Below are 17,635 nucleotides of genomic sequence, written 5' to 3'. Positions count from 1 at the left end.
TACATTAGGTGAGTGCTTTTGGCCCATGGCCCAACATTAAGGTTCAGTTTTGCCTATGGAAGGGAAAAAGTTTGTCTATCCCTGATTTAGATATTCCAAACAGTCCATGTTTCCTCACAAACAGCAGTGAGCAGAAGAAATTCAATGACGCAATAAAGGCAAGCAATAAAATATTTCTAAAAATAAAACTGAAAAGATATTTTGATATTTAATATCTGATATTGCCTTTAGTTAAAGTCTTTATGAAGAAATATTGTACGTTTTTTGTTTTCAGTAAATGAGTTAGTGAAATTTCTATTAATTATAAACATTTTCTTATTCAGCTTTCTTTTCTTGTCATTTCTTCATAATGCTTTTGAAAAGTTGGTGATACTGAACTTGGAATGTGGCAGATTTCATTAACTAATTTAAATAAATCTTAATTTCAGCATTGATTTTAGGTTACCACCTTTATATCTGGCTAATAAAAATTCTGGTATATTGACAGTAATGTATATTAATATGCACTGTCCGGGGAAAACAATTAATTAATTAACCCCACCCCCGTCACCTGTCCATCCTGACAACCAATCACTTACCGGTTTTCGGGAGTCGGCCCACGTTACTTCCTTTATAATGAGAGGTAAAAAAAAAAAAAAAAAAAAAAAAAAAAAAACACGTGATCATGTCTGAACGTCTGCAGGTGAAGAGGAGCCAAGTCAGTCCTCTGAAAAGTGAGACATCTCCGGAACCAGCTGATCAGTCATCTCCCTCCACGGTAAATAAAGTTCATATGTATTATCAAACGAACAGTTTCAAAGTGTTTTACAAGGCAGATAAAAGAACAGATGTTCAGATGGGGGGGGTCACTTCAGTTCAACTTCAGTCGGCGACCAAAAACACATTTAATCTCTTCAGTTATGAACGTGGTCTACAAACTACAGGTAACCAGGTGATCTAACAGGATGTTAGTGTCTCTTCCACTACTCTCTCTTAAGTCTGTTGAAAACTGACTGAAGCTTTTTGTCTCCACCTCGTGCTCTGGTCTCCTGATCTCGTCTACTTTCCAGGTGAGGCGGAGTTCATCTCGAACGCACCTGTTGGATACACTTCCGTGTTTTGACTTTGGTTTGCATTAGCGGGAAATCCCGAAGCAAAGTTTTGTTTTACCTTATGAACTGAACTGAATTACATCTAACTGGACTGAACTACTTTTGTATTCTTAAATATAACATTTGGAGTTTTAAAAACGAGGGTGGGGGGTTTTGTCTACAGGGTTTATTTCTTGCCCCGGAAATGATTTATGAAATTGTTTGTTGTGAAATTTTCCACGGGGTATTGTGTGTTAAAACCTGTATGTCTGTCCTTTTGTGGGGTTTGATTCTGATTTGAACTCGACAAACTGGCATCTTAAGGTCTTGCTCTTTTTTTTTGTTTTTGTTTTTTTTTTTGTTTTTGTTTTTTACTCTGTGTGAGGAAACTGAACCAAACAACTGAAACCTGGCCAGATATCTATGATTAACTTTGTTGGGGTTGTGATTTACTGTTTGTGGTAAAAATTAAACTAAACCACTAAAACTTTCTCACAGATCCTATTTTGATTTGTTTTACTCGGGCCAAATTCTGAGATAGTGAACTGAGTTCTTTTTGAAAGCCCTGAAAAGTAGTGCCTTTCTGTTGAACTCTTAAGAGTTTCAGGGAATATTTATTTTGGATTTTTGTGAGAATAACTTTAGCTCTGTCTTAGTATGGTTTTCATTGTCCTGTCAATACACTGATTCATACTGAACTGACTTGTGCTGCATTGTCACCTTGATTATTTGTGTGCTGTTGGTCTGGTGGTTCATTTTTATGATACGTGGGTTTATGGCAGAGGGCGTGACATTATCCACTTCCATTGTTTTCGACATGTTTTAACATTATTCCAGTCCACTGACCTACGTTTTCTATTCTTTCAGTTGCTCTGTGCTACAGACTGTTGTCACCAAGTTGGAGGCTCCAGAATTTTTCAGTCCTCTACTCCTTCTCAGCAACATGTCAGAAGGTAGGCTCTCAATCTGTCATACTCAACACTCAAAAATAAAACATTAAAAATTCAATTGCACATGGAAAGAGGACTAGGCTGGAAATGGCTTGTATGGTGGGACCACTGTACTGAACAGTCTTAGTCCAGTTTCCCAGACACTGGCAAATGAATGGGGTCAGCCTTTACCCAAACTACTTACTTTTAAGTATGGGAGACTTAAAAGGAAACTTTATCATTTGAGAAGGTTTACCGAATGTTCAAAGGTCCTGTGCATAACATTTACTTGGATTTATTGTCAGAATGTGGTCAAAATTGAATATAATGTTTTTGTTGGTGTACAATCACCTTGAAATAAGAATCATTGTGTTTTTGTTACATTAGAATGAGCCATTCATACCTACAGTGACTGTGTTAACATAGAGGGGCTTCTGCTGCAAGATTATTCTTTACCAGACTCTGGGGTTTAATTTGCATTATGGTAAATTATATGTAATAAAATTATTGATGAAGTGCAGCCAAGAGGTTTTATGAGCATGTCAAGGTTTCTGTTTTTGTGCCTGTGTGTATGTGGGGGCTGGTTTGTCTCAGTGGGTGGTTTGGGCGCAGTCACCCGAGGTTTCAGCTGAGCTTTCACTCTGATGCAGGGGACCACCGAGCAATTCGAACCATTAAAATGTAAATTTCCTGTGCAGTCAGTCTAGTTTGACGAAAAGGAACCACAACTGAGGGTCTACTAATGTGTCACAGTGTTCTCTCTTTGTTCACATATTAATCGCAGACAAACTAACACTATGTTTGCTGACACAGAAATGAAGAATGCTACCAAGTGGTAATAAAATATATAACGAAGAAGAAAAAAATAAAACTGATTGGTTTGAGGCTGAATGGTAAATGCTGTGGCTTAAACAGTTTTTGTTTGTTTTGAAGTGATCGGATTATAAATCTCATGAATGAACTGAAAGGCTGCATGTAATAGATGTTTTTCCACAGCAGCCATTTTAACATGAAATAGTAGAATAAACACAGTTGTTAGAAATGATGCTAATTTAGGTTCTGTTCCTTTCATGTTACTCACATGTTAGTTGACATCAGCTTGTTAATAATGTATTATGACCAGAAAAATTTAATTTCTGTTTGCAATAATAAAAAACAAACTGGTAAATGATATTAATTTTACTGTGTCATTATACCCAGATATTTTATGCATCTTTCTGCTCCCCAGTGCAACAGAGTTAGTCAACACTGGCCAAAGCACAGATGAGATAAGAGAAATGTCCAGAGGGGTAAAGATGAAGATGCTGGATGTGACAGCAAGTGATAAACCAAAACGAAAGGTGATGGTAGGCAGCATACTGTATACAAATTAATTCAACATCTGTTTATCAGTCACTATTTTCTGCTCCATTGCTCTATTGTTACCCAAAACAGGTTTGTTTCATCGTGGTGCCAGCAGATGGCAGTCCACTACCAACTCAGTTGTGTAAAGGGGGTGTCAGCTGCCTCAAAAAGCATCATGAAGCCCATATCCTTAATACTCCCAGCATACACTCATGCTGAGCTGCTTGGTGTGAGGGGGTTTACAGGACGAGATGGTTCACAATTAAAATAAAACGGGCCTGCTCACAATCCATTGGAGACCAAGACATGGCAATTAACCCACTAATACGGCAGACCATTAGACCTCCCTCTCTGTGTCGGCAGCCCCAGGGCATACAGTGTGCTTTCCATGGGGCCGTGGGATACATATTATGAGAGATAGTTTAATGTAATGACCCATTCAGAGACTTCTATTGTACAGTATGCACTGAGTTGTAGCAGGCTGGAAAATTCAGCAGGATTGTAAGGCCAGTAAAACACGTGGGTGACCATTTTTTACAGGAATTATTCCTTTTTTCAGGTAAAAATTTAAATGTTATGTGTGAGTATTTTTTAGTAGCGGTGTTGACATCTACAGCCTCTACAGGCACTGGCACAACCATTGTGAGATGAAAGCATTTGATTCCCTTCCACTGGACTCACCATATAACAGATTAGTCAAAGCAGGCTTTCTTTTATTCATATTTTGTGGGGAAAAAATGTAAATATTTACTTTCTGTCTGTTTCTGTCTTACATTTGAAGTTTAATCAGATTTATCAGGGCTTTGATGGCTCCCCCTGAGGCTTCTTTCATTTTTTTTTTTTTACTTGTGTGTTTTTAGCCAGGATTGACAGACAGCTCTCCCTCCCTACAGCATGATTCTATTAATCTGATTAATATGCCATTAAGACAGCAGCTATAGCAGGAGAAATATCAACTCACTAATGGAGCCTGGGCAGGTTAAAGCTGCCTCTCCTTTAAGGTAGCATCAGCTGCAGAAGAAATGAAGGTTTATGCCAGGGATGATTGCTCCTCTGAGGTTGTGACCCTCACAAGCCTGACCTTTGTTCGATAGATCTACAGTACTGTGTATGGGCCACCACACGTCTTTTCTGAATACACCATTAGAGAAAATAAAATACCTGTGCTATTTTACACCGCTATTGTCTTGTTTTTACAAGTACAAACCTTTACATGTTTTTATGCACTTAAAAAAAAAAAAATCATTCTGGAATTTAGTGAAACAACTATTTTTTTTTTTAAATGACGTGATGTCAAAGGTAAACATACATTTACTGTTTAAGATGATCAAACATTTCTACTATTTTTCAGAACTTATAAAAACAGTTCCTTCTACACAAAGTCTTGACTTAAAATGATGAGTTGAATGAATGAACTGTACAGAGTCCAATCAACTAATTAAATTAGTGCTCTAAAGAAACATGACATGACGGCAAATTATAGACTTCACAGCATTTATTGTTTGAGAATTAAAACTCTCCTGAAACCCTCCTTATTTATACTTTGAAGAAAACATATGATGTTAATGCACTTGTTACAAGATAAGTCATGCTTGCTTTTTTTCACGATCATGAGAACATTGTGAACCACTATGGTTAGCATTCAGTTCAGTCCTGACACATCAAATATGATAAATGTAAGATCTTTGTGTGAAATGAATCGACTTTTCAAACTGGGAAAATTTAAGGGGGTATCAAATTTGAGTTGTGAAATTTAATATTTTTAAGCATATAAACGTTTGCCTAAATACAAATTAATATCAAGTTTATCAGACTAGAAAAGTTTTTGTTTTGAATGATTGTGAAATTAAAATAGTCTTTTCAAATTTAGTCAACTGAAGCATCCCAGACACTTACTTTTTAACATTAAAACAGTGTGAATATTTGTATTGCAAGTATTGGTCAGCCAATACTTGCAGTTTTTTTCACAACATATTTTTATAAATATAGTCCCACATACAGATGGATTTAGGAATCAGACATTTCAGTTTGAGATATATAATCACCATTGTTGTCTTACAGAATAACACAACCTGAGTACATAATCAGAATAAAACATTGAATTTAGCACGTGTTTGCACAGTTTTTTGCAGCTCAGTGGGTAGTTTCACTGTTTCAGCATTCAAACATGTCCTTGAAGGAAGGTGATTCCTCTCTTCAGTCATTCAATATGAAATAATTAAATTCAAATTAATTTATTGCCATTGAAATTTGCCTTGGTGAGCTCACTGAAGGACAGCACAGTAGATAAATAAAATAAAATATGAAACGTTATTGCTGTTGGGAGAAAACCTTGAATCTCTATAATTCGTCATCTTTCCATTTCAGAAATTAAAAGCTGCTGGTCATGTCTGTCTGTGGATTTTACAAATATTTAACCAATGAAACTTATTATAAAGAGCTTGTGAGTGAACTTAACTCCCTTGGATCCTTAAACATTTGGCAAATCCTTCAGAGCTTTCTTGCAGAAAGCCTCTCTGGCAGAAAGCGTTTGGCTTTAATTGTACATTTTTTCCCCATTTTTAATTTTTTTTGACATACAAAGTTTCTGCTGACACTTCCCTATTGCACAAATCGCACATTTCTTCTTCTTTATTCCTTCATCACTAGTTTTCATATGAGGAAATTCTCCACTTTGCTTCTGTACTGTATTTATTACTGTCCTCGGGGAGAAGTGGCTGATGAGGCAGGCAGCCATGTCATATCGTACAGACAGCGCTCACTGTCTTTGTTATTACAAAGTGCAGCCTCGGGAAGCCATTTTGCAGAAAACAAAGGGTAAACCCTCCGCACGCCTCTGCGGTTGCTTGATGTGGCAAGATGCCAAATCTCACTCTCCAGCATATGTAGGGGGTCAGGGCTTTCTTAATGCCCTCAGATCACTAGGACTCATGCAAACAAAGAAGTGCTTGAATTAGCTTCCATCTCCAACGTCTAGGCCCCGCTGGCACGGTTGATCTCAGGCAGAGAGGGAAATGCATTTCCATCTCTTCAAATAACACTTTATCTTTTTCTTTGATATGAAAAGAAGACCCACCGGACACCTAAAAACATTGCCAGAAATAAACACAGAGGATATTAGAGGATATCTTGATTCACATGATTTCTCGAAATGAAATGAAATTGTAAAGGGTATTTTGAACTTCATACTAGCGTGCCGCAGTGATCTAGTGAATAGAAAACCCCTGTAAGGTGGAGGTTGGGGTTGACGGATGGGTCAAACAAACGCACAACTTTTGCCTTGGAAATAAGTGTTTATGTCCCACATGAAATCAAAAGTAAACAGTCTTCTTTTACTGTAAGTCCACAAATTAACAGACTTATCTAACTTATGTAACGCCATGTAACATAACACTTTCTAACATTTCACATTATAACATATCACAGTGTAAAGTAATGCAATGTAACATAACACGTTACATAATACAATTCAATATAAGACAATGTAACATAATGGAATGTACCAAAATCCAATCGTAACACAATGTAATGTAACAAAATGTAGCGTAACATACTTAGTTTAATCCAAACCATGTTTTTCCTCTAAACTTAACCAGGTAGTTTGATTGCCTAAACCTAACCAAACTACAATCACTTCACAAAGTTAACCACATGTTTTGTGTTTTATGTTTGTTTTGTTTGTTTTGTTACTATGATGACGAAGGTCACCTGGCTGTGGATATGCTCTCCACATAAGTTAATAGAAAGGACTGCTGAATCACCTGCAAACAAAATTGGACTTGGCTCTATGCACAGCACACTATTTGAACGCATAAAGTAAAAAGAAAAAAGCTGCGTTATTTGCACGCAGATTGAAGAAGGCTTGTTGTTATTGATGTAGGTCAGCAAGAGTATCTCTGTTTTTAACAATCTCTGTGTGCATATTGTGTATTCACAGTCATTCATGGGGAAAGGAAGATGTAGTTAAACATTACTCTTTGAGACTTTTTTAACATTATTGATCATGACAAAAATTAATCTACAGATCTTCCATTTCAGAGTAGATTTGGCTTGACATGGCTCCTATCACGGTTCGTCTTTAACTCTAACTGCATAACACGCTACCAGAGACGTTTTGACCAGTGGAATGCAGCAAAGCTCTTCTTGCACTTACATGTAAAGCAGAGAAGATTTTTTTAATGGCAGAGACATGTGCCACTTGATGATTAAAGGTTAAATGATGTAACAGTAGCATTTAGGTGTTAAGGATGAATGGTTGTACAAGGAGGATAAATGACCATGAGGATGAATATAGCAGGAAGTTGTCGGGCAGGGCTGGCCATGTGGAACCTCATAAAGAAAATGACTCAGTGTTGGGAATCAGTCTCTCAGGCGTTGGTCTTTTTGTAGCTCCAGATGGTTTACCTGAAGCATGAAGGAACGATGGGGGAAGCATGCACAAAGCCGACTATAGAAAGGAACAAGAGGATGAATGTGAGGATGAATGGATGCAAAGAAGACTGATTAAAGGGATTAATGATGTTGATGGAGGTGGGTTCAGAAGCTGCAAATAACAACATAGTGTGGGTTAGCTATGTATAAGTGGGCTTGACAGGGCCCTGCCTCCTCCTGCTCAAATTTCGACGTGCTCTTGAGCAAGACACTGAGCTGATGGTCAGGCTCCCACCTTGCATGGCAGTTTGATGCTATTGTTGTGTGTGAGTGTGCTTGTGGTTGGTGAATGAGAGGCAAATTGTAAAGTGCTTTGAAAAAGAAGCTACATAAATGCAGCCCAAGTGACAGATGTCTGTTGATGTAGTTGAGGTATGACACTTGTTCCTAAACCAGTATTATATAGGGGAGAGTGGGGTAACATCAGCCAGTGGGTTTCTAGGCAGCTGTGCACATTTGTTGTCATGTGATGATAATTTCAGGAACGACCCATTATTTCTATCTGGCTGTGATGGAGAGAAGTACTTGGGAGAAGTTAAGTATTTTACAAACGTGTTGAACTAAATTTTCTGCATATCAGTTAATGACTGTCATGTCAAAGCAAATTTATCCATGTCTAAAAAATTGTATTAAACATGCAGGTGATTTTCCAGTGTATAAAACCATTTGAATCATAAAGCTACACATTAGCAATTCAGATTAATATTTAGCTAAATGAAATAATTTTAAAAAATCAGGCTAAAGTTCACTCTCTAGTTTTGGATCATAAGAAAAGCAATAACAGTCAAATCACCAACAATACCATATCTTACATAATGTTAATATTTATTTGGTTGGATTTATGTTGTTTATGTTAGCTTTGAGAAAAGAAATAGGATTATTTGGAGGGGGGGAAACGTATATGTATTATTAAATTACATTTATTTAGCAGGGCTTTTTTTATGCTTAGGTTTAACCTTGAAAAGTCAGATGGTCAGTTTACCCCCAGATGGCTCAACTTACCCTTTTTCTTTTGCACAAAGTCATATTTTCTGGGCTCTTTGTTATAGATGCATTCTTATTATTTCTGATAGGAGACATCCTGAAAAAAGGATGTTTTCATTGTACTTCTGTATATTTTTTCTTTGCCTAGAGGGTAAGGCTCACCTTACCCTACTCTCCCCTATAAATGCACAAACTGGTGAAAATCAACAATTAAAGGGTAAATGAAGCACCACCTTCAGAAGTGAGAATATTGCATGTATTGTTGAATAAAAATCGAATCCGCTAAACTTGGCTATAAGCAAGTTAAATAATTAATAATTAGTGTTTTAATAATACAGAAATGGAGGAGGCCTTCAAACATGCCACTTGTGCTGAAAATATTACATGTTGGTTCATTATGAATTTGAATTAAGTGCCATGGTGGTTTGATATGTGCAGCTTCTCAAGCAGGTGTTTTTATGAGAAAATATTCTGAAAGTGTGTCAGTATATGTGCATGTGAACCTGCAAGTCTCTCTCTTTCCATGTGTGTGTGCACGTGTGTGTAAGGCAGAGACATCACAGTGGTGTATTATCTGAGCTCGAGCAAGATAGGAGATGTTTTCCTTCCAGGATGCTGGGCAGGTTTGAGATTGAAGGGTCTGAACAGAGAGGGGACAAAAGCGAGCGAGCCAGAGGGCGGAGGGGAGTGGATGAGCTGGTGAGATGATAATGCAGCATGACACCTCTGAAATGAATCCCTGGTTACCATGGCGAAAAGCAGGATGGGATAGTCTCTCAGGAGCCTCAAATAAAGCCAGCTGTAAATGATGTTTGATTAGTATTTAGATCATGTTCCTGCTCGGCAGAGACATTTTGTCAGCTATTTGTGCATCAGTGCCACTGCTATTGTTCAGCCCATACCTGCCTACATAAAACTTACAACCCTTATCTTTACAGTGTATTGACTCTGCCTGTAATCTAAAAAGATGAATTGTTTAGCTTTATCTTTAATTTGTAGCCAGATGCATTATGCTTTCATTAACAGCAGAACTAGCCAACATGCAACTAATTTAATCTGCGTGAAATCATTCACTGCAACTCACTCATTGAAGGGGGAATCTGTTACTTGAGGTCTCTCAGCTTGAACATTTTATTGTTGCTTTTGAAAACAAATTAACTGAACATTTTTCTGCAGAGAATAGGATAATGAAAGTGAGTCATTTTTTCTTTTATCTTGATCAGAAATACTGTATTTATTTCCAGGAAAAAAATCATCATGCTAGAAAAATATATAGGCCTAAGCATAAAGAAATTTTAAGGAAACAGAAGTAGAAGTATGTAAAACATGTACATTCTACTAAAATATATAACATATGTTGTATACACAAAAAGATGTATCTAAAAAATATATGCTTTATACATCAGTGTGTAAGAGCATATAAAATTGCAAATAACAAAAAAGAAATGTAAGAATTATGTGCATCAATCATCATTGTATCCTTTTTTCTGTTTTTTGAAACTTAATAACTAATTCATTCATGGACTAACTTTGTCCAGGTACACTGGGGTTTCATAGCTTATCCATCCTATATGTAAATTTGCAGTGTACAATCCTGTTTGCTAGTAGCTTAAAGCAGGGAGGTTTCTGTCTACCACATAGCAAATATAGAGTTGGGTGTGTGTGTGGCTGGGTCGGTCTTATTTACTCATGCACCTCAGCATGTTAAGTAGATTTTGTTCCAGTTATTTGCCAATTAGCTGGGAATTTTTTATATGTAAATCAGTTGTGGTGAAGTTTAAGTTAAGTTTACTTCAAAACTTAATAGTTTGTTTGATGTAAAATTCAAAGATTTAGTGAGGCCAGTTGTTTTATTATGGAAGAGTTTTCCCAACTTCTTTCTTTAGGGTGCAAATGTAAAGAAATTTGATGTTAATTCAAAATGAGCTCCTAGTGCTCAGTGGGTAGACTTACTGGGTGCAAATTAAAGGTGACCCACCATAGGAGAAATGTTGTAATTGGTTTATTTCACTGAACGTCACACTCAGGGTGGAAAGCTCAAATGTCGTACTGCTATGTTCCAGGTTACAAGTCATTTAAAGGAAGAGAGTCTGAAAAACCATTATCATTTCAGCAACTGAAAAGATAATAAATCATGAAAGTCTGGAGGGACAGTGGACCAAATTTCAAGAAAAGCAGCATATTTGGTAATGCATTAGCTATGATGAGACAGCTAATGTCAGCTCTCAACCACTTCCTATCAAACATTACAGTTTTATAGAAAGAAAGAAAGGAAATATATAAATTATTATTGGACACCTAAGCCTGGAAGTAAAACACACTGAATGTAATCAAGCTTGTTATGTAGGCAAACATTAACATTAACATAACTCTTGTCTCTTGTACTAGTACGTAAGCTAAGCAGCTAAAACATGGTTAGTGGCATGTTATCTTAGAACAAAATAACTGATATGATCTAATCTGACCTTTTTCTTTCTTATCCTTAACACTTTTCTGTTGCATATGAACACTACACGGAAATATGTTTTCCAGTGAGTATAATGTCACATAATGCTGTTAACTTCCCATCATCCCTGCAGCAAATCACACGCTGAGTGCGACATTTTAGCTTCCCACCATGAGTGTGACATCAGAAGAGAATGGCCACTGTGTAAATATAGTGAACGAAAGGAAAAAATTAAGAGTTTTAAACCATCTCAGTAATTTGGGGAAAGATGTGGAAAGACGCACCAAGCTGAGTGTGATCTTTTACGACTGTTTGCACCGTTTTCAGATGGCTTGGTTCTTTCCACTGCTGCCTCTGCACTTCTCTGTTTTCTTCAGCCAGGCCACCGATGGACTGCTTACCTACCCAGAACTAATCACATCTGACTGCTATCTGTCACTGTCAATTACACACTGTGCGCCTCTTGCCCTCCTGCTACCACGCAGTGAAATAGATCCTACAACCACACATCCACAACAGACACCTGCTGAATGTGTGCAGAGCAGTTCGTTCTGGTGAAGCACAGGCAGTGTTCGGCTTAAAGATGAAACAATGCTTTCATTTATGCATCCATTCATTCATTCATTGACTTTCCCTGCTTATTTGTATTGAGTACCATTGATAAGGGGGCTTGGAGTGAAGGTGCCCAGGAGGTGGGTCTATCTTAGTAGATACTGGGTGTTCGATAACGGCGCTAACACAGATAGACAATCACTCACTCACACTTACAGTCAGTCCTACAGTTATTGACTTACGTGACCTGCTTTGGACTTAAGGAAAAAAACATACACTAAGGAACCAAAAATTGAAAGACCATGCCAACACGGGTCAGGGAGGCCATGGTGGCTTCATTTTAAATACATATCAAACAGCTTTCATGAAAGAAAGTCATGTCATTGATGATGAGCGTTAATAAATGATAGCATCATGCTTAGTTTAATGCTAATTCTCATTGATGACCAAATCTGCGCACTCCTGACATGAATGAAGCTGTCATTTGTATCAGCTTTTATTGATGCAGAACTCAATACTAATTAAACCAGAATGAAATCATTACCAGCTCCAGAAATGTCATGCTTGCTGATTTACACAGTCCAAGTGCTGCTACCCACTCACTGTCATGTTTCCAGTTGCTGCTACGCAAAATATTTAGATCTCCACTGCGTAAACTACATTACTGCTAAATATACTGTCATTTTTAGACTATGTGAATAAATCAAAAGATGATATACTATACAATTCACTTCATCCATGACGCAACATTGTAGTGTAAAGCAAACACAAATCCTCAAGACTGTCAAAATAACATGAAAACACAAACACACATGCCATGTGAGAATGACAGTTTAAGTTAAGTCGACATTGAGTTTATTTTTCTAAACTTTATAAGACTGATTGAGCCTAATTACTTCCAAAGAACAACACATACATCGTGCACTTGGCGTATATTCTGATAGTTGAATGAACAAAAAAATTATTGTAAAAAATATGTGCTTCATGTTTTTATGTTCATAAGATGTTTTCTTGTTCAATAAAACAAATAATTTGTTCACTTTTAAAGATACTGTAAAGCAACAAAAAATGTGTATTGTGAGTCTGTCACACCACAGAATCATGTAAATTTGAATGATTTAAAAAAAAATCATAAATATGTAAAATTAGGTCTAAAAATCATGAAAAATAAACAGTTTTCACTACTCTGACATGCTGAGGGTGTGTCCAATGTCTGTGTCAAACACCACTGTGACCTGAAAATTACCTGAAACACGGATGGTCTGTCTAGCAGCTTTATTGGACATGACATCGTTTTTTTTCCTTCTGTGTCAAGGTGTTGGAACTGAAGTGAACTGATTTGGACTGAGAGGCTCACTGAGGTATGTTTCTAAGTGACTGTTAGGGAGGGTGAGGGGAGACGGGGTGGTGTCATTCATGTGGATATTTGTGGAGCTTATATGGGGACTGTGGCTGTGGTATGTCACCAAGCCATGTTCCAGGTCCATCCAAAAAGTCCTGAACATGGAAATCTTCAGCAACACTCTCACTCTCTCTCACCAGTATAACACCACAATTTAGTGCTACGTAGTTTTGTGTTTTTAGATGTTTTCAGCAACTATGTTCTAACATGTATAATGTGTTTAGAAGAAAAACTGAACACAAAAGTGTTGTGCTTTCTTTCATACATAAAACAACAAACTGACACAATTTTCGACTTATTTGTTCTTGTCTAAGCAAGGTTTGTTTTTAAAGTCCATACATTGTAGCAGACTTCCCAGCACCTGAAACTCTTGTTTTATACTTTGAAGATGTCTTAAGTTTATTCAGCATGTTTGCTCAAGTTCAGTCAATTGGAATTAACCTAATATCTTAAGCTTATTATGTTTTCTGAAGTTCCGTTAACGCAAAACTCAAATATGAATTAAAACTGATTATTCAACCTAAGTTCGCTTACATTAGTTTATTGTAAACAGCTTGCACAGATTTTTAAATGTGCATAGCAAATGACAATAACTATTTAAAACTGAGTGAGCAATTGGCATATACAGTGCATTTTATCTGAAAAAACTATTATGTGCCTCACCTGCTCAATTTTCTTTGCTTTTATCACCATCTAGTATATTTGATCTTCTCCTGTACGCTATCTTGGCCATTTCTCTTCCTCATCCCCTCCTCTTCCTCTTGCTCACTGTCTGGCCCATGTTGCATGTATTGGGGGATGTGTGACAGAGACAGATTGCTCAGCCACAGCTTAAAGGTGACTGCCTTGCTCCTTGTTCCCTAAAGCGCTGGATCATTGGAATCCATCATGAGCAGCAGCACTGGTCTCCACACAGACAGATCACACGGAATAGACAACAACAGATGGGCGGCAACAAGCGAGAAGAAGAAGAGGGGACTATATCTGATTAGAAAAAAAAGACATGGATGAGAAGAGTGTGTGGAACCACAAGACAGGATGAGGGTGGTGAAATGGTGAAGTGAACCAGCACAGGGGAGGGATGGAGAGAAGTGCTGAAGAGCTTCACCTCTGGACACAGAGGCGTGTACAGGGGGGGCTGGGTGGACGCGTGAATGGGGGCATTTATCATTATTGGCTCGTACCTCCATCCCTTGCTCGGCCTGACATCCCTCCTACCATTGACATAAATCATGATTTCTCCATAATAGATCCCCTTTCCGCCATGAAGGGGAAGAATGTGCTGTTTATATCGATTTCGGCCTCTCCTCGCTCCTCCTTCCCACATTTCGGCTCAGTGCAGCGATGCATAATCATTATCAGACATTACTGATCTGGAATTTGCGGGATGCCAGGTGAAGTTTGTTTTTACACGGCTTAATTTGGATGCATGAGATACAAAGAAGAGTAAACAATACTGAGTTTGCAGAGCTACTGCACTTACATTTTCCTCATCATTTTGGTTGGGGCCACTGAAAGACTTATAACCATCAGGAAGTAGATAAAGAAAAAAGTGGTTATTTTGAGCACTTTTGTCTGACAGCCTCCAAAACTTGGGTTTGAAAAGTGATGTTGTGTGAGATAATTATCCATATTCAGTATTACTTACAGTAGATGGCAGTCAGAGGAGCAGCAGGAGTAAGCATAGGAAGGGATGCAATGGACTGCTGTGGACAGGATTAGCAGCAAACCATAGCTACCCCTGAAAAATGGTAACACTGTATATTAAGGTGCCTGTAATAAGCATTCATTGACACTTTTATTCAATTCTCAGACACAACTATGTACTTACTAACAGTTAGTCATGTTCATTTTGGTCTGGGTACCCCCAAATATAGTTGACTGTAAGAAGTGTACAGGTAACTGCTAATAACAAATGGATAATGAAATATGTTGAAATTTTTAGAAAGCAACAACAGAAGCTAAGTAAAGGTTTAATCATAAGATAATAAGTAAATCTCAACAAATGTTTAATTTTATTTTAAACAATTATAAGAAACTCATAAGGCCTTTATGTAAGCAGTATATAAACTGTCAAGTTTCTTATGCAAATAAATCCATATAAATGTTTTATAATTAACAATAAAAATGTTTATTGTTATTAACACATTAATGTTACTAAGCATCTCATAAGGTCTTATTACTTATTCAGTAACATGTATTACAGGCACCTTTATAGTGTTTACATAAATACATATCAGTTTCTAACTGTAGGTGATATTTAGAATATATTCACCACTTTACTTTGTTGTCAGACGGCCTTTTCTGATGGGAAAATGTGGAGAGAGTGATGTTTGGTTTATATAATGGCAGTCTCCAGACTCATTTGGTTTCTTTGAATTTGAACGAACCCTTTATAACAGAAGTAATAATAACCTAAACAAATTAATGGATCAAACCATCAGAACAGAAACTCCTGTCCTCTGTGAGGTAAAATCGTCATTTTTGTTAAAGGAGTCTCTTAGTTTGGAACTGAGTGAATTTTGGCTTATATATCGCCAGTTTACAATCAGAAAAGGCTGCCTGACAGCATGGTAAAGCGGTGAAAATGCTTATACTTAAACTGATATTGAGTTTTTACAAATTGGTGGCATATACATATATATCATAAACCTCATAGTCAAGCAGTAAAGCAGAGGAGAGTAGATCACTTTCACTACGACTGAACTGAGGAGCTATTAAAACATTAATAACTCCATCATTGGTTTGAAGTTCAGGTTCATTTGTCAAGTACTCTACATTTAAACCATTACAGTACACACTGCTCTGCACCTGTTCTGTGGCTAATTTGAGGCAAGAGTCATCTAACAGTAAAAGACAAAAAAAAAAACGTGTAGGATAGTTTAAATATTATTAAATAATTGAGGACCTGCTAATTACAAAAAAGTTTACATAATAAAAACCTGTAATTGTCAACTCAGGTCTTTGTTTTTCAAAGGACGCTGTGGAAGCAGCCTGCACATTACAATAAAAATCAAAATCAGTACCTGAATCATTAGAGGTCATCAATATTTAATTTGAGATCTTTTTATAATTAAACATTAAATTTTAATATGTTCTTTAATATGTTAACCAGGAGTCACTATGGGACTATATTTTACAAGTGTCTTGATTAATCACCAGCAAATGCATTTTCAAATTATAGTATAATTAGTCATTCTCTTTTTCAATTGTGGCAAAAGGTATATGAGAAAAAATTTCCATAGAAAGAATTCTTCATTGAAAACATTTTTTTTCATTAAAAATACAACGTATGTCACAAATCTACAGCAACTGAACTCTTCTGTTTATGTAATGTAGAAACAATACTCATCAGTCACATCTGCCAACTGCTGGATGTTTCATGCTTCACAGTGTTTTCATGCTAATGAAACATTCATAATGCCTGAAGAGGGACCTGATTTGTGAATACCCATTCATCCCTTACACCAGCGCTCACACTGTGTACATGCAATCCCAAAGTCATTTGTAAATCACTTATTTAATGTAAGTGTGTGAGCCTATTATACAAGAAGCCCGGCACCTTCCATTTGGAAAGCGATGTGTAAATATTACTTAACCCTGGTTATTTATTCTCCTTTACTTCCTCAATGACTGTGTTTTTTTGTTGTTGTTGGTTGTTTATATTTAGATATGCCGACATGCGGTTAAAGGATCTGCGTAGGCAAAATCAGTAATTTAACCTCACAGAACATGGGAGTTACTGTAGGCTGCAGCTCCCCACATCACTGCACTGGATGAGATAGTAAAGACAACAGATGGATGGTTTCATGGCGACTTGGATAGATTGCTGGATGATGATCACACTGGTAACTATTCAGATCAAAGTTGATTAATTTAACTTGTAGTGATAAACCAAAGGAGAGAGGGGCCAGATTAGATTCCTGACATGTCTAGTTAATGATACCCCGTTTTAACTACATATATAGGGATTAAGTACTATATGAGGCCATACAGATCCTAAATAAATGATTGGAGGGTTAATTGCAGTGTTCTAGGCTTTTGATAATGGACTGTATTTCACTAATGATAAAACATGAGCATCTCCCAAGATCCTTCATTCAGAGTGCCTTTTTGGCCTCTGGTTTAAGAGCCCAGATCTCCACTCCACTAGCTGTCATAGCTCTTTCCATGATATCCTAATTAGAATAGAAAAAAAAGACTCTCTTTTGCTTGATAATTAGCAGCGTTATTAATATCTCACTATAAATACTGTCATAATGGGAGAGTGGATCCTTTGGGCAACCACATCCCTGTTGTGGGACTGTATCAGTGTTGCAGGAAGTTCATCATGATGACTGAGGTGTCCGTGCTGGAGCAGGGACACCTCAGGGAAAGGAGCATGAGGCGTTTTTTTAAAACAAGCTAACAATCATATTTCTCCAATAATGGCAATTTATCCTCTAATGACCAGCTGTCAGACAGAGCACAGGCGCAC

Source organism: Lutjanus erythropterus, chromosome 11 (genome assembly GCF_056507025.1).
Source record: "Lutjanus erythropterus isolate fLutEry1 chromosome 11, fLutEry1.hap2, whole genome shotgun sequence".
NCBI lineage: Eukaryota > Metazoa > Chordata > Actinopteri > Lutjaniformes > Lutjanidae > Lutjanus > Lutjanus erythropterus.
The sequence above is the reverse complement of the archived record's forward strand: the minus strand, read 5'-3'. Positions refer to the sequence as shown.